This window comes from Engystomops pustulosus, chromosome 2, assembly GCF_040894005.1.
Source record: "Engystomops pustulosus chromosome 2, aEngPut4.maternal, whole genome shotgun sequence".
In the NCBI taxonomy this organism is placed as follows: Eukaryota; Metazoa; Chordata; class Amphibia; order Anura; family Leptodactylidae; genus Engystomops; species Engystomops pustulosus.
Window position 1 is genome coordinate 41,522,278 of NC_092412.1, and position 21,169 is coordinate 41,543,446.

At 40.7% G+C, this 21,169-nt stretch overlaps 1 long non-coding RNA gene across 1 annotated transcript in view; it reads left to right on the forward strand.

The window, feature by feature from the left end:
- The window catches only part of LOC140117541 (uncharacterized), a 29,746-nt gene extending 9,199 nt beyond the window's left edge, over positions 1-20,547 (forward strand). The window contains exons 2-3 of the long non-coding RNA XR_011853035.1: positions 20,061-20,177; positions 20,412-20,547. This is a non-coding gene — a long non-coding RNA (uncharacterized lncRNA). The remainder of the gene's footprint in view (positions 1-20,060; positions 20,178-20,411) is intronic.
- The last annotated feature ends 622 nt before the right edge of the window (positions 20,548-21,169 follow it).

A 21,169-nucleotide genomic window follows, 5' to 3' on the forward strand; every position in this document is an offset into this window, starting at 1 on the left:
CACAAGAGCTTACAGTCTATGAGGATGAGGGGGTGACACAAGAGCTTACAGTCTATGAGGATGAGGGGGTGACACAAGAGCTTACAGTCTATGAGGATGAGGGTGACACAAGAGCTTACAGTCTATGAGGATGAGGGGGTGACACAAGAGCTTACAGTCTATGAGGATGAGCAGGTCACACAAGAGCTTACAGTCTATGAGGATGAGGGGGTGACACAAGAGCTTACAGTCTATGAGGATGAGGAGGTGACACAAGAGCTTACAGTCTATGAAGATGAGGGGTGACACAAGAGCTTACAGTCTATGAGGATGAGGAGGTGACACAAGAGCTTACAGTCTATGAAGATGAGGGGTGACACAAGACCTCACAGGCTATGTGCCTTCCTCCCCCTTCCCCTGCATCACTTATCTCCTTGTAGCTTGTAGTCTGCAGCCTCTCTCTCTCTGCTCACCATGTGCTGGCAGGAAGTGATCAGTAAGTGTCTGTGAGCGGGGACAGGGCTACAGGCTCAGAGCAGAGACAGACAGAAACTCAGCTCCACGATCTCATCCAAGATGGCTGCTGGACCCTAAGAGAAGTTACAAGGTCATGTCTAGACAACTGAAATTGTGTGACCAGGACTGATAGAGATGGGTTGGACTTATATCTGTGAAATGCTGTATTTTTGTTAAAACCAGTGAATTAGAGAATGTGTTATTTTGTTATCCTGAGTACATATAAGAAACTTGTCTTCATGGGAATACCCCTTTAAGAATAATAATACACTCACATCATGTTTTTTCCAATCTATAATTCCATTTATTTTCTTTTATTCTGTGATACTGCACTTGTGAGTGTCTGTACCAAAAGACCATATTCTATTACTTTATTGCGTTGTAATCTTCTTATATTTGTCATCCAATGATTCCCTCCTTCTAAAATCAACTTTTAAAATTATGCTAATACTGGGGTATTACCAGAGAGCCATTCCGTGCTGTAGATTCACAGGCTGTTACACTGTGGAGGAGCACTGTCTCCTCCAACTGTGTGCTAGAACTTCCTGTGCTGCAGGAGGAGGTAGTGCCAATCATGAGCAGACGGGGAAGTTAAGACAGTGTAACAGCCTGTGCATCTGCAGCACAGAGGGCCTCTGGAAACCTTTTTAACACAATTAGCATAATTTTAATAATAATAATTTTAAAGTACAGGCAGTCCCCAGGTTACATACAAGATAGGTTCTGTAGGTTTGTTCTTAAGTTGAGTTTGTATGTAAGTCGGAACCGTATACTTTATTATTGTTACCCCAGTCAAAATTTTTTTGGTCTCTGTGACAATTGGATTTTAAAAAAGTTGGATTGTCATAAGAATCAGGATTATCAATAAATCTTAATTACAGACACCAGTGATAACTGTTAAAGCTGTTTATTGTAGTCTAGGGCTAAAGTACAATAAATTACCAACATCCAGAGGTCCGTCTGTAACTAGGGGTCGTATGTAAGCCAGGTGTTCTTAAGTAGGGGACCGCCTGTATATTTCAAAAGGTAGGAGACCATGGATAACACATTTTACCACATATTACCACAGTCACTGCTCCTGGATCTATGAGTAATTGCCTCTGGTTTATCATGTTTGATTTTGAGGGTAAGTTCCCTTAAATGAGTCTGGATATTACCTTAAGTTATTTTTTTTTTTTTTTTTTTTACAAAATTCTGAAATGTTCAATGCAATAAACTTCTGAATAATATTGGCTATCTTTTAGTTTACTATAGTGATTCCTGACCTTGGAGGCCTCCTTGGTATATTACTATAGTTGGTCACCTTGTGCAGTTGGTTGAGAAAACCCAAGAGGCTGCACAATATCGAGATCCTATAAATATGATGTATACAGTGGAAGAAAAGTCAGAAGTGCCAGCGACCAAATCTGCTGAACAAGTAATATATAAAATATCAACAAAGACAAAAAATAGGTCAGGCTTCCTATTGTGTGATAAACAGTTGCTGAGATACAGGTTTTACTGTTTGGAAGTCACACGTACATGGAGGTTTATATAACCGCTGTGTTTTTCAGATATTCAGACGTGACTATTTCATGTGACTAGATGGATATATAATGTATTATGTGTTTTACTTCAATGGTTACGTATCCTCTAATTCTGACAATTTACATGGAATAATATGAATTAGTCTTGCGCTTCTTTCGATGGTTTAACTCTTGTAATCTTATGCTGGGCAGATAGAAAAACTGAAAAAATCTATGCTATTTTTCATTCAAATTATCCAATGGGCAGGGGCGTAACTTGAGGGGGTGCAGAGGGTGCGGTCGCAACCGGGCCCAAGAGGCTTAGGGGGCCCATAAGGTCTCACTTTCCCGTTTGGCAAGGCTAGTACTATGAACCATACATTATAGTCGGGGGGCCTGGCACAGACTTTGCACTGGGGCCTATCAGGTTCAAGTTATGACACTGCCAATGGGGCTCATTTACTAAGGGTTGCGCGGCTCACTTTTGTCAGACTGTGCACCTTTTTGGGGGATTGCACGGCTTGCACAGGTATTTAAGAAGTGTCTGCACTGGGATTGTGTCGCACCCAATGGGTTTATGGTGCAGCTGCGTTGGCTTCCATACGACACAAATTGGGGGCCATGCCGTTGGGCGATACGACTGATTTGGACTGAGTGCGGGATTTAACTTTCAAATTGTGTCGCAATCCAATGCACTTACACGCACCACTAAAAAGACGGTGAAATCTGTTGGACCTGAACGGGGAAGGGACACATGCAGGATATTGGGCACACAATCTTAGTGAATAGCGGCACAGTGTATTATTGTTGGACAATGCACTTTTTGTGAACTACAGCGGGAATGTAAGTAAATGTGCCCCATTGTGTTAAAAAACAAAGACTTAGAAAGTTTCCCATAGAAATAATTAAGATCCAACAACCAAACTCTACCCAAAAGAGAATGGCTAAACATAAAGAATTAAGCCTGGTATTTGTTCATGCCTAATTTCGAACAATTTTGAAGTGGTCAGATTTGGTCAGAAATATAGCAGCTCTCTAGTTGTATAGTAGTCTTAGGCCCTAACATGAACGTATATGGCAGCTGTATGCTAATCGTACAAATGGCAGCTAGCATTCGTGAATATAGTACGGTACTGTGCGCACATGTGTCACCGTACTGTGCCGCAGCCAGAAAAAGGATAGGGCATGCTCATTTTCCGGAAATACAGCATGGCTGCACAGCTCCCTATGAAGAGGGGAGGCGTTAGGAGCGCTCCGCCCCCTCCCCTTCTCCAGCCGTCCATGTGCTACGCCCAGGTTCTTCCCCGGACACAGCACACGTGTGTATGAAAGGGACTTTAATCAAATTTAGGAGCAGTAATGATGACAAACTGACTGTCATTTTGTTAAATTGTTCATTTTAACCCCTTATCTCCGCACCTGTTTTCCGCTTTAATGTCCAGGCCATTTTTCAGTTTTTTCTGCCATTGCCCTCCACAACTTATAATATTTATACTATAGCTGTATGGGGTCTTGTTTTTTGTGACAAAATGTATTTTTTATTAGCGGAATTTTGGGTTTCATATAAACTACTGCTTTATTAACCCTATCTGTGCTACATGTTTTAAAAGAAACCCAAATCAGACATTTTTTTTTCTAATAAAAATTTTCTGCCGCCATCATCCAACCTAAGGACAAAATAATTTTCTTTGGGTCTATACGAATACAGCGATACCAGATTTATAGGGTTTTAAAAAGAAATTAACTTCCTTTGCATAATGAAATGCTTTTTGGGGGGGGGGGGGACTTTTTCCATCATCACCTTCCAAGTGCCATAACTTTTGAAATTTTTGTCAATGTGGCTATGTGAAGGTTTTTTTTTTGCTTTCGCACCTGTTTTGTTTTTGTTGTACAGGATAAATACTATTAGCATTTGGTACCCTGGGTTGATATGTAGAAGTACAAAATATGTGTGATTTTACTGTTATGTAACAGTATTATGTTAGGGGCAAGAGATTTTTTTGTGTTGGTGTTTTTGTGTTGGCTTTTACTTTTTTTTTTTTTTTTTAGACTTTATTGTTTTTTTTTATACAACTTTATTATTTATTTATTTTTGCTTTGCGTTGTCCCACATGAAGACACTGATATGAGATGATTTGCTCACTTATATAATTCACTGCACTACTTATGTAGCGCAGTGCATTATATGTGTCCATGACAAGCATCCATTAGTCATCCCTTAGATGACCCCCGGCTGCCATGAAACACCATCAGCACACTCAGGTCGTAGCTATGGGTGTCAGAGGGAGTGCCCTTCCTCTGCACCCACTTAAACACCACAGTCCACGTTCAGCTGCGGTGTTTTAGGGGTTAAACACTCGGGATAAAACAGCCCAGCCCTGGCATCAGCAGCACGTGGTATCCTGCAAACTTCTTTGCATCAGTCACAAGAAACTACAGCATCTAAAGAATTCGGCACCCTGGCAAATGGGCTTGTGGGGTGCAGACGCTGCAGATATGGACTCCACCCTGCGGCCATAAGTGTATGCTTCTTAAGAGAAGCCCAATACATTGCTCATTTAACAGTATAGATAGTTCTTTGGAGGGGAATATAAATGCTGTAAAAATTAGTTAAATAAAAAATATATATAATATTCCAAAAAAATAAAACATGAACATACAGGGGCACATTTACTAAGGGTCCGCAGCCGCGAATCCGTCGGGTTTTTCCCAAATATTTCCTCTTTGCGCTGTATTTCACGGAATTGTGGCGCACGTGATCGATTTTTGGCGCAATTGCACCGACTTTCGCGCGACAGAAATCGGGGGGCGTGGCCACCGGACAACCCGAAGGATTCGGAAAAACCGCAGAATTTAAAAAGCCATTTGTGTCGCAAGATCAAGCACTCACATACACCAGAAAAAAGCAGGTGAACTCCAGCGGACCTCGGCGCAGCAGCGACAGCTGGTGAATATCGGCGCACGGACCTTAGTGAATCCCAGCAGAACCCGAATCAGCGTCGGAGAACCCGCCGCTGGATCGCGACTGGACCGGGTAAGTAAATGTGCCCCACATAGTGGTGTCTGTATTGATCCATATGTACAACCATAATTCAGTCTATGTTAGTGCATAGTTTGTATATATATATATTTCTATTATTCTATCAAAAACTTTAAAAATTAGATTCAACCATTGTTTTTTTTCAACAATTTTCAAAATATTGCTGCAAAATTAGCAAGAGAATCTACAATATGATCGATACTTTAACAAGTAACTGTTTGAGATAATTGTTGGGGGGAGTTCCCCTTAATAATAGTGTTTATCCTTCTGTTAATAACAAGAACAGTATTACAGAAAGGCTACTGGTTTCTATTTGCACTGTGTGTGTTTGTTTCAACATCTCTGAGTAGTGAGTTTTAAACATTTCTGCTCACTCCCTGGCTATAGTTTTCTATGAACTGTTTCTCTTTCTGTTGCTTAGATAAGGAATGCTGAGCAGAGATCTATAAGATCTTCTATTAGAAAATAGTGCTCAGATAATACTATTGCTAGGAAGAAAGCAAAAGAGGTTAATCTTCTCAGAACTAAATAAACAAACATGGGGAGATCAGATGTAAGCATGTACAGTAGTCAGTCTCCATAGACTCTTATTGTACAAGCTGGAAGATTATCTCAAAAGACGGTTATGCTTTAAGGTCTGAATGTTTCATCAGCCAAATCTTCTGAACAAGGCATATCAAGAGAGAGACATGCAATTAGGTAAAATTGTCTAGTGTGTAATAAATACTTTATTTTTATTCTTAAATGCTTGTGCTCGCAGTCTCCCCTAGAGCAATGTCTTTTATGGTGACACAGGACACTACAGTACGGTTCTGAAAGGTGGCCCCATTGTACAGACTCCAAAGTGCTGGAATAAATTTAGTGATCAAGGTGAATTCTCTGCTTAATATCCAACTGATTTTATAACACATTCTTGATTTGCGAAATATATGCAATATTATGTACATAAACGTGAATTTTACTTCATAAGGAAGAGGCAGCCGAAAATGCTAGAAAATGCTCCAGGCGAGCTCAAATATTACCTATGAATATCATTACCAGGCTACAGTTCAAAGAACTTGGGATTGGACAATGATCATTTTTTTTACCATAATGTGTAGTGCGTGTGTGTGTGCACATTACCATTATAGACCTATTGTTAAATAATATATAAACACCATACAATAAAGATGGAGCTTTATAACCCCAAATAATCACAAAAGTACATCCTATGCAGACTAACCTTTCCTGATTTGCCAGTGATTTTATCCAGCTCTATGCAGAGAAATGTTGACAAATGCTGGATACCCCTGGGTATAGCAATGCTTTTGGGTCTTGGAAATCCATGGTCTGCACTGCACATGGTTGACTTAGGTCACTGTAGGGACAGATAAGGTGAAAACTTGTGGAACAAAAAAAATGTATATTAAAGGCAATGGCCATAAGTGCCAAAGTTTACCAAGGTAAGAACAATCCCCTAATAGGGTCACCCATATTGTACTTGGTCTAGTAAACTTAGGCATTCTGTTTTAACCAACTGTGAGTAATTTAACCCTCAGGTATCCACTCTCCGGACTTATGATGACTCCATTGTCACTGTACAGACGTGCGTGTTGATGCCCTTGGCACAACCCTCCGACCAGTGTCACAGGAGAGATGATAAGGGAAGAGACGTGTATTTAGTAATGAGCATAAGTTAGCGCTCGGCCCCCTGACCTGTTTGAAGTGAAATGGGACATCATCAGAAGTTCTGAAAGAGATTGGAAGTGGGTCACATGGCCCAATGAATGTAGAGATAGAGGTCCAAAGATTATCAGGGTAAGTACAATATGCGTGAAACTATTCAGAGATTGTACATACAGGCAGTCCCCAGGTTACATACAAAATAGGTTCCATCAGATTGTTCTTAAGTTGAATTTGTATGTAAGTCAAAACTGTATATTTTGTAATTGTAGTTCCAGACAAAAAAATGTTTTGCCCCAGTAACAATTGGAGTTTCTAAATATTTAGCTGTAACGGGACCAAGGATTGACAATAAAGCTTCATTACAGACACCTTACAGCTGATTATTGCAGTCTGGGACCATAGTGAAGCATCCAGAGAGCTTCACCAAAGGTCACAGTGGGCAGAGGGGACCGTCTTTCTCTAGGGGTCGTCCGTAAGTCGGTTGTCCTTAAAGAGGACAACAATGACTAACTATGCCGCCCCCTGACTAACAATGCCTGTTGATAAAGGGTTACAAGTCCTCCTCATATCACCTAAAATTAGCTGCCAGTGGGGCACTCTGGTCACATGACATGAACTGTGACTAGTACAAAGGTATGAGCACGATTAGGTGGGAGGGGCCAGCTGAGCTGGACACGTCCCCCTCTGATGCCAGGTAATATAAGATAAAAGGTGATTTCTGTGGATGTTTAGGTAAACTAATTTTAGCTAAAAGAAGGGTGTCAGTCAGTTATTAGATTATATTATCCTATATTATCTATAGGAACCTGTCACTGTCTGTTTATGTGAAACTGTGCTGACAGGTTTCCTTTAAGTAGTGGACAGCCTATAATGATAAATTTTAGAATCTGCAGCCAACTACCACCAGGATCAAGGCCTGTAAACCAAGCACACTGACATACTGGTATGTGAACTTTTAGCTCCTTATGCCTTTATGCTTTACACAAAGAGTTAAAAATTATGCAAATGAGCCTCTGGGGCTCTGGGCTTCTTTAACAGCTATGATGCCCCTTAGGCTCATTAACATAATTTGTAAATAAACAACAAAACAAGGGCATAAGGAGCAAAGAGTAGAGTGAATCATGTCAGAGGGGGCACACCCCAGTATATCAGTGTGCTTGGTTTACAAGCCTTCATCCTGGTAGTAGATGTCCTTTAAGTGTAAATATTCTTCAGGGTTTTTTAAGGGCTTCTTGGAGGACATATTAAATATCAAATTTGTTATACAAAATAAATAAATTACAAATAATGGATACATAGAAACGCAACCCATTGTCACCATAGCTGCATCATTAATCCAAAGATACACATACTAGGAAAAAGGAATTCTGGCAATAAATAAGGAACTCATGAGTTCTGTATAGTGGCGGTGTGCCTTCACTACATACTTATTAACTGATTAGTGCCAGGACCAGGAGTCAGAATGATGGAGGTCCCTTTAAGACCCCTTAATGTCTGGTTATTGCACATAAAAGATATAGAATTAAAAAAATCACAGCTTCTTTCTCCCCCCGAAAAACACCACGATGTAAATGGGTGGCATGGGGTATTGCAAAACTCCATACTATATCATGCAGTATATATTATAAGATGTGTAACACAAAATAGTAGCACACATTGATCTCCAGTCAAGCACTAGCACCAGCACGTTCCACATTTCTGTGCATAGACTATATTTATTCATATGACTCCCTATCGACGTGACACCTGTGAAAGTGACTTGTAATAAATGTCTCAATAAAACACAGTCTCTTAGCTGGTGTTACTCTCCATGAAATATATATCCATATTTAAGTAATGACAAGTTGTTAAGAATTCTACTGTACCCCTTAGATAGATGGGGACTAGAATCGGCCACTAGAGATTACTATTGATTTCAACATAAGAAGAAGTTTTGACATTCTGAGCATATAATCCAGCGAGCCTAATCCCTGCCTCCCAAGACCTCCTCCGTATATATCTAGGATATGTGGTAACCCAGATGAATGTGATTATGTCACTCCACTTCCTAGACTCCTGAATGTCAAGCGTTTCTTATAATGTAGCACTATGCTAGGAAAGATTGTATTGTATTTTTCTCCTGCTATCCCTAATATAGAACCTAAGATTAACTCGGGCCATTGGTGAATGTACCAGTGGGCCCCTGAGCTTCGTGGTTCACCCAGGCCCTAGTTTATGAGCATATTTTGCTGGCTCACAGTCCGAGGCAATGACTAGAAAGCAAGCTATGGGTCAGTTTTAGGAATTTGTGAATGGATATCAGGTAATATTTTCATGTAGTTGTATTGTGGTGGGCATCGTTAACAGATTTTAATGAAAGGCACTAGGCATTCCACTCTGACACTGACTGTAAATGTCATTGGTGGCAAAAGTCAGGTCTTGTGCAAATGAGACCATATACAAGTGGCCATCTGTGCCAGTTAGCTCAGGCCCCATTGGCTCCTGCAGTTATTGGAGCAGTCGGCCAGCTGGTCTTTCACTCATTGGGGGGGGGATTTATTTATTCTGTCGCAACCTCTACAGTCGGCATCTGAAATCAGACTCTGAAAACATAGCAAAATTATCGAAGTGGTGCACCGCTGTAAGTAATTAATGCCCAGATGGAACTAATCGGTCGGACGCCATAAAAATGCCGACACAAATGACGTGCGCCAAAATCTTACATGGACGCCTCCTTTTTTTTTTCATTTTGATTTCAGACCATTTTTTTCCTGGTCTATTCTGTGCCAAAATTTGTGCATAAAAATGCTGAAAAACTCCACATAAATGTGGCGGATGATGTGGAAAATATAGGCCGCGTCTACTTGCGCCAAAAAAGATGGAAAAGTCGGGATAGTCAGAAACAACTATTATTTCTGGCGCCAAAAAAAAACATGAGTTTACGACACTTTTATGGCACAGATACGTTGATACATCTGCTGCATTGACTCAGTAGCAGCCATGTATTTCTCTGCTTCTCTTAATGTCTCTGATTCTCTTAATTCTCTCCCTGGTCCTCTTATTGTTTCCCCCCTGTCTCTCTTCTGCTCCTCTTAGTGTCTCTTCTGTCATCCTCTTAATTTCTCTCCTCTGCCCCTCTCAGTGTATCTCCTGTGTTCCTCTTAGTGTATCTCCTGTGTTCCTCTTAGTGTCTCTCCTCTGCTCCTCTCAGTTTCTCTCCTCTATTCCTCTTAATGTCTTTTCCATGTTCTTCTCAGTGTCTCTCCTCTGCTCTTCTTAGCATCTCTACTCTGCCCCTAGTAGCATCTCTCTTCCGCTCCTCTTAGTGTCTCTCCTATAGTCCTCTTAGTTTCTCTCCTCTAACACTCTTAATGTCTCTCCTATGCACTTCTTAACTTATCTCCTCTGCTCCTCTTAACGTCTCTGCTCTGCTTCTCTTAGCATCTCTCCTCCGCTTCTCTTAGTGTCTCTCCTCTATTCCTCTAAGTTTCTCTCCTCTCAGTCCTCTCCTCTTTGGTGGCTAATAGTGTTCAGCGGCCACTGTCTGATTTCTTTCCTGTGATTCCCTACCCTGTTATATTACATAAGAGCTATCACCCTACAAACATACACATATGAATTTTCTTATTCTACTCCAAGGTCCACAGTATTCATATAATTCCCTTTCACAAGGTGATTTTCTAAGCCGCATCATTGTATGGGTTTGTGTGATATCTTTCAGAATGAGTCATGGATTATTTACTGTGATCAGCTCCAGCGCACAAGTGAGGTTCTGCCAGCACATCACACATCGCTACGCTGACGAGTTGCATAATTTGTTGTACGTAAAAGTGTGATGTCTCAAACTGTTTTACATGACTAAGTAATATCTTTAAAAGATCAAAAGTGGATCAAAACCGAATTTCACAGACACTGAAATTGTGAACATTAAAGGAGAACCAAGATGCAAGAGATCATGCAATGTGTTTCTATGGCGACTCTTCTAGAAAGTATTAATTGCTTGTTTTGCTATCCAGCCATCAAAGTTGTCTATTATGTTTATAGCTGCAATTATCTATTCTATGCTACAATGGGATACTCAGACATTAGGCGCCCATTAAATTCATAGTTTTTTTGGTTTACCTATTCATGGCATCTGCATCTGAATAGCTTGCTTTATCTCTATGCTCAAGGGTTCCATACAAAATTGAAGGTATCTTATTAGAAAACATTGCTATTCTCAACAGCAACAACTCGTTAATTACAATGACGTTAGTAACCACACAGCAAAAGCTTGAAGACATAACCAGATACTGTCCTACGTCTAGTGCTTGTCGTAACCAAAGTGTAGATTTATACATAAGACATATACATTCAATAAAGATCAGCCAAATCTGCAAATCCAAGCCGGTTCTGCGGACCCACTAATGTTGACAAATTCCCTTTATAGGAAATCTACCTTTAAAATCCATCATGATAAACCAGGGACACTTACTCATAGATCCAGGCACCGTGACTGTGGTAATCTTCTTATATTTGTTATCCATGTCCTCCTTCCTTCTAAAATCAATTATAACATTATGCTAATGGGCCTGAAGGGCTCCAGGGGTTATATCAGAGCCTCTCCATACTGTAATTTTTGCTTTAAACCATTTCTGAAATGTAAATGTTTTAAATTAGAAAAATGTACATAACATTAACATAAGTGTTACGGAATATGATGGCGCTCTGGTCCCCAGCTCCCCTCCCTGCTTCCTTACCTATCCACGCTCCTGTTCCGGATCCAGCATCCAGGAACGCGCGTCCCTGCCACCTATGGAGAGCTTGCGCCACCATCGAATATTTGAAGGGCCAGCGCACCGCTAAATGGTGCTGGCCATTCCGAGGAAATTGGACAAAAGCCGGCCTCTTCGAGGATTCCCCGCTGTATCTCTGTGCCTAGTGTCTCTGATAAAGCTATACAATGCAGTATGCTGTATTTCTGAATTCCCGTTGTGACCCCGGTTCCATTCCTGACGTTGATCCTGTGTTGCCTGTCTCAACCTCCTGCTTGTCTCTGACCACGATTCTGCTTCACGACTTTGTACCACGCCTTGGCCACCATCACGGGCAAAGTCGTAATCCTGGCATTATTGTTATAATCTGGAAAACAACGAAAGGTAAGGTAGACAGACATAAAAGGACCTAACGTATACAATTTGTGAATTGGAGCCCTCCCTTCATAATAACATATGCAAAGGTCACAGAGCATGCCCACAACACTCTCCTATAGATCGCAATGCAAATTACATGTGCCTATGTTTATGTGAATTCTGTAAGGCAAAGTTCTGAAGATAAACAACATAACACAACTAAGTAGCTAGGAGTTCATGCTTTATATAAAGGTACATTTTTTAATCTATTTCTGTCAAGTCAGCTCATCTCAGATACCCATAAAGGTAAATGTGATGATAGATTCTATGTCTGGCTACTATCTATACCATAGTGTCATCTTACAGACTCCCTGAAGGAGTACTAACTACTGTTAAGAAAAATGAGACCAAACTCAAAAGTTCAAACAAAGCAAGAACAAAGGCAAACCTATTCTTCTGTTTCCATCATCTGCCAGATAAAGACACCATCCGCCATGTATGGCATCTCTAATAGGACTACACATAGCACCGGCAGTGACAGGATCCCTTCAGAGACCGCAGTCTAGTCATTGCGTAGACTGTAGATATCTCTGCTGCTGCTCCGCTATCTCTTCTGGTTGTCATCTCTTTTATTATTTTATGTGGTTGCAAGTTCCCTTCATATAAAAAAATGTTCACAGTGTATTTGACTTTGTAGAAATTAGACAAGAGCCATAAAGGGATGTCTATCCTGTATCAAATAAATCTCCATAGTCTGAAGACTAGCAGGAGACAGCTGGCTTTTATCTGCAGGATATGTCATATGAAAGTTTCTTGATATCACATATTGTATGTAAACTGTGTAGTTATTGTCTATTGGAAAGTTTCTTAAAGGAAACCTACCATTTGGAAATGGTAGTTCTGACCCACAAATACCTGGACATAATTGGAGCTGAGATGATGCAGGGACATATTTTGGTTAAGCATAAAATCCGGCCATTTTGTTATAAATATAGATTCTTATATTTGCTAATCACCCATTGGCGCTACTGTGTGCATCACAGCGCTTGGGTATTAGCATAATAGGGCAGACATGTAGCGTAGCGAGCCGTCCCTGGCTCACCCACCCTCCCTTCCTCGCTCCCGAGAGCCGGTGACATCACCGAGCCCTCAGGTGCATTAGGGCACGCACATCGCAGGCTCGCAGAGCGGACCCACCGGCTCGCTGGGCGTCTCCGCGAACTTGGCACCTAAGACTTGTGCCATAGCGAGACTTGCTGAAGCCTCACAATAGCACGAGACTTCACCATTAGTACGCGCAGCCACCCTGCGAGCTGGCCGCGAGACTTCGGCGGTCTCATTGCTGAAGTCTCGCGATAGCACGAGACTTCTGTGATAGTACGTGCAGCCGCCCTGCACGTACAGACATGTGGCACAGACACTTCTTAAATACCTGTGCAAAGAAAGAAAGAATGTGTAGTCCTACAGAAAACTGGTGCACGTTAGTAAATGTGCCCCAGTATTTGAAACACACTGTTGGTGTCTATCCAGCAGCATTAGCAGTTTATTATCAGAAACTATGACAGCAGATGCTGATAGGAAGTGAGTACACCAGTGTTCAGACTAGAAAGGACAAATTCACACTTACCACACTTTACCAACAGAGCATGGTACTGAAGTGTGTTCACCATATGACAGATCTGACACTCAGTTCTGTGATTGCAGCAGCACTCTATTATACAGACGTTCTCTAATGTGTCAGAGGGCTTTAGTCATAGAAATGTATAAACAGGAGGATGGAAAGGGGAGGAAAAGCAAAGATATTACAAGCTTTTCGTCTTCTATAGGCACCACCATATTAAGTAGTATGTGAGGTACTAAGAGTATTGTGAAGTGCTCATTTTATCTGCATAATGTACATACTGTAAGCTCCATATGAGCAAATAATAGGGAAATCTAGTCCTGATGACATTAGCCCATCATGTGACCATATCCAATCAGCGAAGTTTTACAGTTTGGTAGTAATAGTCAATGATTGATTCTTGCCAGTTTGTAGCGCTGTGCACTCATTAAGAATTCCATCACAATCTTTTTAGATTTTAATGTAACTATTTCATGTACTTTTACCATTGCTTTTTAATTAAAGATTTTGCTCATTTGGGCGCTGATTTTTGTTGTTCCGTTAATTGCTCATTTGCAGTAGAATTAGCAGTAAACAGAATTTTTATCATAGAATATCTGGAATGAAGCTACGATGCCATCCAGCAAGAAAACAATTACTGGCAGAAACGAGGACCATTTTTGGCACATAGTTCTTGGAAAATGTTCCTCTCTAGGACGGAAATAAAATAAAACAATAATTGGTTTTCACGTGTCAGATGTTACATGAGGCAGATATATTTGTAGCAGGTTTTACAATGTAAATTTTGCAATAGTAAATATGAACCACTATATCTCCTAATTTAGTTATCCTCATACTGCAGTATTAAAGGGAACTTTTTTGCTACTTCCACCTCCCGCATCCTTAAATTGTTGCCCCTACACTGATTATGCTTTCTCTAGACTCTACCCTCCCCCACCCGGCAGAGAAGGCTGTCAATCCTCGACTACTCTCATAGAATTGAATGGAGCAGCAGGACACATGCTTGTCCTGCTGTTCCACCCATTAACAAGATTGGGTTCCCCATTCTATTAAGTGTTGGGGTAATTCCATTCTCATGATCAGTAGAGGTCCTACCAGTTGGATCCTTACTTCATGAAATTATTACTTATTCTGTGGATTGCAGATAACTTCCTGAGATAAGACAACCCCTTTGTGGATGCATCATGTAACCCAGCGGCATAACTAGGAGAAGAAGGGCCCCATAGCAAACTTCTGAATGGGGCCTCCCTACACCCTCAGAAAATATACATATTTGTATACTCACACATTTATACACTCTTACACATATTTATACACTCATGCGCACTGATCTATACATTTATACACTACTGACCACATGAGGGAAGTAGATGGCATGAATTAGAGATGAGAGATTCCTAGTCCTGTCGTTTTGCTGTCCCCTCCCTCAGCATCTCTTATCTGAGTTGCTGACTCATGTTGTGTACTGTGGATGATGTGCACTGTTATATACATATTATGGCGGACAATGTGCAACATAACATGTATATAATGGTGCACGTCCTCCATTCCTTAGTGTGTTAGGTCAGATGCCAGGGCCCCCTGACACTGTGGGCCCCATAGCAGCTGCTATGGCTTGTCCTCCTGTAGTAATGCCCCTGAAGTAACCCCATAAAGTTGGATACTCTGAACACTACTTTAAAGTTTCAGAATTTGTAGGGAAATGGGATATGTGACTTTTTTATTGTTAAATAAATAAATAAATAAAAGAACTGTAACTTTTTTGATAATTAATGCTTTTATTAACTTTCTTAGAGGAATAAAAAAAAATTGACATTGTTTTCTTAGTGCTAGTTTATGTTACCTTTTAAATCTTTGTTCCTTACCACCATTAAAAAAAGGTAAAGAATGGAGGTTTGACATCAATGTAAATTTGATATAATCTATTACGTTCAATTAGGAAGCTATCGGTTATCCATGTGTTTTTTCCAAACAGAGGAAAAGTAACGCAGCCTCCGTCTTTTTTCTGTCCAAAAACCACATTGGACAACGGACATCTACTGAAAATTGAACATTACAGATTATATAAATTTACATTGATGTCAATGAGTTTTTGTAATTGATATATTGATATTTTAAACCTCTGTTAAACCAACATCTTTACATTTTTTAACGGAGGTAAGGATCGGACGTTTGAAAGTCGGTGTGAACTTAGCCCTACATTGTCATTTCTACTTACTGTAGGTCACCATAAAGAACATCACTTTGCACATTGAGTAGCCATGTTCTGATGAGATTTATTTATATATCCATTGATCAAACAGTTTGAAGTCTTGTTTTTTATGGGACAAGTGGTATTTTTTAATACCACTTGGATCAACTTTTATTCCATTTGTTGTTAAAAAGGCTTCAATGTCTTGGATACATAACGGATTATTGATATAATCCTCTTAGGCGACTAGACTCTAGGATTGTTTTATCCAAGATATAATACTTAACAGCACTTAGGTCACACAGTGTATTCTGACTGTCAACATGTGGCAGGATCTGACAAGGTAAGGAACATGGTGAGTCCAGGAAACTTTATAAAGCGCCGGGATGGAATAAAGACACATTGGGGCTCATTTACTAAGGGTCCAAACGGCACACTTACGTCGTGTTTCCCGAATATTTACGTTTTGCGCCGAATTGGCCCGGGATTGTGGCGCATCGGCGACGGCTTTCACGTGACAGAAATTGGGGTGTGTGGCCATCGGAAAACCTGGCGGATTCGGAAAAACTGCGGAATTTAAAAAAAAAATGGTGTCACAAATATAGCACTCACATACACCGAGATGGAGGAAGTGAATTCCGGCGGACTTCAGTGCAGCGACACCTAGTGGACATCGGGCGCACGACCTTAGTGAATCCCAGCAGAACCCGAATCAGTGACCCGTCCGATAACGCACCACTGGATCGCGACTGGACCCAAGTCTGATGATCAGTGCAACAGGTGCAAGACAAGCCACGATTACTAAGATTTTTATGTCTCCTAGTAATTCTGCACCGGAATTTAAATCTATTCCGGTCCTGGGCTGGTATAGATTTCAGCTATAACCTGCTAGTTTTCTGTAAAATTTTCATAAATTTGTCTAGCCAAGGTCAAGACCTCAATGGCTTCTCCTATATATCCTGTTCCTTGAGGAACAACCCTTTTTACACACTATATACAAACTGAATATGGTAGATGAAGGCAGTAAAACCTTACAAGTTCAAAGAATGACCAGATCGCTTATTCATTTTTTGGGGAAAATATATAAATGCAGTATAGTTTGTAATGTTTTAATTTTAACATAACAAAACACATATTTACAATTTTATTTTGGGATGATGTTATGCGACCAGCAATGCATCAGCTGCAGAGTAACACTGAGATTTGCTGCTATAGAAAGCAATAAGTTAGAGGGCAGATTTAGAGGCATTTAAGAATCCATCAAGTTGAGCTGAAGAAATATGGATCTTTAAGGAGAAGAAACCTGGCTTGACAGCAGAAAACACGCTGCAGGCTGTAATAAGCCATTAACACATTAGTAGAATGAGACCCGATGAGTCTTATACCAACAATGTTATAAAGATGACTAGATCAGCTCTTCATATTTTTACCAATATTATTGTGCATTTTAGTTGGATTAGGGTATAAAACATTTAGGCATTTTCAAAGTACTATTTGCCATTGCTTATATAGTTCCAACATGTAGGGGCAGATTTACTTACCCGGTCCTGTCGCGATCCCGCAGTGCGTTGTCCGATGAGGATTTGGGTCTGCCGCAATTCACTAAGGTCGTGCGTCCAAGTTCCTGCATGTGTCGCATCCCCCGCTGAGGTCCGCCGGAGTTCACCTTCTTCTTCCTGGTGCATGTGAGTGCTTGATCTTGCGACACAATTTCGTTTTTAAATTCCGCAGTGTGCCCGAATCTGTCGGGTTGTCCGACGGCCACGCCACCCCGATTTCTGTTGCATGCAAGTCGGCGCCGATGCGCCATAATCCAATCGCGTACGCCACATTCGGCACTAAAAGTAAATATTCGGGAAACCCAACAGAATCACGGTCCACGGACTCTTAGTAAATGAGCCCCATAGTGTAGGGCTGTTCACAAGTAATTATCATTTACTTTTCGCTCACCATGAGGCTTATAACCCAATTTACCTTTTTACACCAGAGGTGTCAAACTCATTTTTTACCAGAGCCACATCAGCCTACATGTCATTTTATTACTGTAATTGCATCTACTTAAGAGTTAACCCTTACTGGACAAAGACCTCTTTTGTTTTTGTGTTTCTGTTTTTAACTCTGAGAGCTTGTTAACAGCTAGAAAAATTGTACGTTTTAGTGGCGCCATTTAATATTCCAGGGAATGTACTGTAAAGCTGGAAAAAAAGTGTGGTGAAAATGACCAAAAAACACACTTGCAGCGTTTTGGTGTGGGCTTTGTTTTTACAGATTTCATTCTGCACTCCAAATGACGCTTCCTCTTTATTCTTTGGGTCGTTACAAGCACAGGTATAACAAAATCATATAAGTTTTAATAGGTTTTTGTAGATTTAAAAAATGTAATTCTTTTGTACAAAAAAAAAAATATTTGCCATTTTCCCAAATTCTGAGGCCAATTACTTTTTCACACTTTGGTGTACGGACAAATGTAAGGTGTCATTTTTTTGTGGTATGTACTGGCATTTTAATTTTTATCAACTTGGGACGCATATGACTGTTTGATCATTTTTTAATTCAAATATATATTAAAAGGAAAAATGGCAAAAAAGTGGCGATTTGGGCAATAGGGAGTTATTTTTTATTACGGTGTTCATGGCCAGGAATAATCTTTTTAATACTTTGATAGTAAGGGCATTTCGGGAGGTGACGATACGTAATATGGGTACGATTTTTATCGTTTATTTATTTTTATATGTGATCTAGGGAAAGGGGGTTGATTTAAACAATTTTTTTGTTTTCAATATTTTTTTTACTTTTATTTCAGAACCTCTAGTGTACTTTAACCCTACAGGGTCTTATTGCTCATACTGTACACTCCAATACTACTGTTTTGCAGTATATATCAATTTTGATGATGATATCTAATAGCCTGCCATCTGCAGGTTATTGGATATCATAACACATGGCAAGCCTACGAGTCTCTATAAGGCTACATTCACACTGCCGTATGGGGGACGTATATACGGCGTATATACGTCACCCATGGACGGCAAGGGGAGTGGTACGGTTCAGCACACTTGTGGCACCGTACAGTTGCGTAGCCAGAAGAAAGATAGGCATGTCCTATCTTTTCCCGGAATACAGCGCCATGCCCATGTTTCTCTATGGAGGGGGGGGGGGGGGGTACAGCAGGCACACGTTAATGTGAATGTAGCCTAAGACAGAAGGCTGCCAATTGCTACCCTCCCATGATGTCACTCGAGGTGGTGATTGCAGATCTAAATCCGACATTTAGAAGAAGTAGGTGAACTCCGGCGGACCGCGGCACAGAAGAGACACATGCAGGAACTCTGGCGCACGATCTTAGTGAACCGCGCAGGAACCCGAATCCTCGTCGGACAACACACCTTGGGATCGCGACGGGACCGGGTAAGTTAATCTGCCCCAATGTGTCTGATCATATGATCAGATCTCGTCTGCCATCTTCAGACCGCATACTGACACCACAAAGAGTAGAAGGGAAGTGGACTGTATTTTCCTCTGTCTCATGTAGTGTTAGTGTTAGTAGAGGGGAGTTCTCCTGCACAGTGCAGCACGGAGGAGCTCTGGTAAAGTCCCATGAGTCCTTATGGCTCACTAGCAAAATAAAACATTAATTTAGATGAAAGGAGGTCATGGACAACAAGTATCCGATTACCACAGTTATGGTGCCTGGATGATTTAATGCCCCTCGTTAATCATGCTGGGTTTTGATGATAGATTAATTTAAAAAGTAACTCCAAAGTTGTAATGATTTTAGATTTGTCAGGGGGGGCACACACTAGTATGTCAGTGTGCTTGGTTTACAATACTTCATCCTGGAGGTAGATGTCCTTTAAGCCACTGGTCCCCAATCTTTATGTTTTCAGGGACCGGCTGATCCCAAAATGTTTTTCCAGAGACCGGAACCATGGTCCCTGGGAAAAAAATTGTATTGTCCTCTGCCTTCTCCCCATAGTAATGTCCCCATCGCAGCCCCCACAGCAATGTCCCCTGCCTGGCCCCCTTAAAAATAAAAAACTGTATATTCCCCTTCAAGGCTCCCCGCAGCTCCAGGTTCTTCTTTGCCCAGCGGCTTAAGGCACGTCATATTGTGTGCGCACTGGCGGCCTGCATAGATGTGCCATCTGCTGGGAAACTGCTGGGAGTAGAGTAGCGTCAGAAGTGTGTATACAGTTTTCTATTTTAAGTTCTTTTGGACGTGGCCTGGGTGTTCTATGGCCCGGTCTGGGGACCCCTTGGAGATGAGTGGGAACTAGCATAACAGTTTTTTACCAATGTGGTGTTTATCATAATCTCCCCCAGAAAAGAATAAAGACCCACATGTCTCATCTGGACACTTAGACTCTTTGTTGGACGCTCCCTCTCCCCCGCCCCTCCGGAGGCTCCCAACAATTCTGGGTCGATTGATGGGACCAAATCTGCTTTTCTATAGAAAAAAAAGGTATATTTCCAGAACTGCTGAAGGGGCGAAACCTTCCTCCCGAACCTTTGAGGCTGGACCCCCCCTGCTGAACCAGATGTCCTCGTCTTCTGCAAACCTGCAAGGAAGGTAATTTTTTCTGACCTGATACAATTATCAATAGTGTAACATAATACTATGGAGAAATATCAATGATAGATTCATTTTATTTTTATAAGCTAATAATAATGACTGTCTTTAAATAATAATTGTAATTACTATATTCTTTTTGATACTGTGAGATAACAGTAAAAGAAATAATAAAAGGGCTCTTACTTCTGTTATAATTTCATAGCTAAATATTGCTTATGTTTTTATGGTCAGGATAAAGAAAACGTGTGGAAAGAACTCAGTGCTCCCTGATTTTCCATGAGGAATAAGATGGTTGTAAAAGGTGTAGATTCTTGGAAGGTGGAAAATCACACCATGTCTTTTGGTAGCGTAAATGTTGTGAAATGAACGGTGAGAATGAAGTGAATTGGAAAAATCCAAAGTAAATTGTGAACTTATGGTATGAGGACTGCTGCCTGCATTCACCATGTATATTACATTATAATACAATTATGTAGTGAGAGAAATCTTAAAAAAATCGACCTTCTAGTTTGTTGTCACCTTTGATTACTGTGTTCCTGCTTCGCATGACAATACTCTGCCCTGCTACATTGTGACATCCCCAGACACAGGTGTAAACTGCATACTGGAGACTCACATTAGTCTTGTCACTTCTATAAACAGCAGCTCCTGCAATAACTGGACCTGCTCACAGCCCGTAGCGCTATTACGACACAAATCTATTTTGTTGACTTTCACAAAAACACAATGTTTATTTACCGCAAAATGTCTTATTGGATATAAATTGGTATAATATACAAAAAGAAGGTTACATCTTCAGATGTGAATTTGAGTAATATGTCTGATCAAATTAATTATTAGAGATAAATTTATATTATATTATATGAATATAATTGAAAGAGATTTTTTGGAAACTGAAGATACTGTTTTCCGTGGAGATCTGTGTATCCATACTTTGTGTGTGTTGTTGGTAGCAGCAGAACTGTGAAAAATGAATATATATCCCAGGA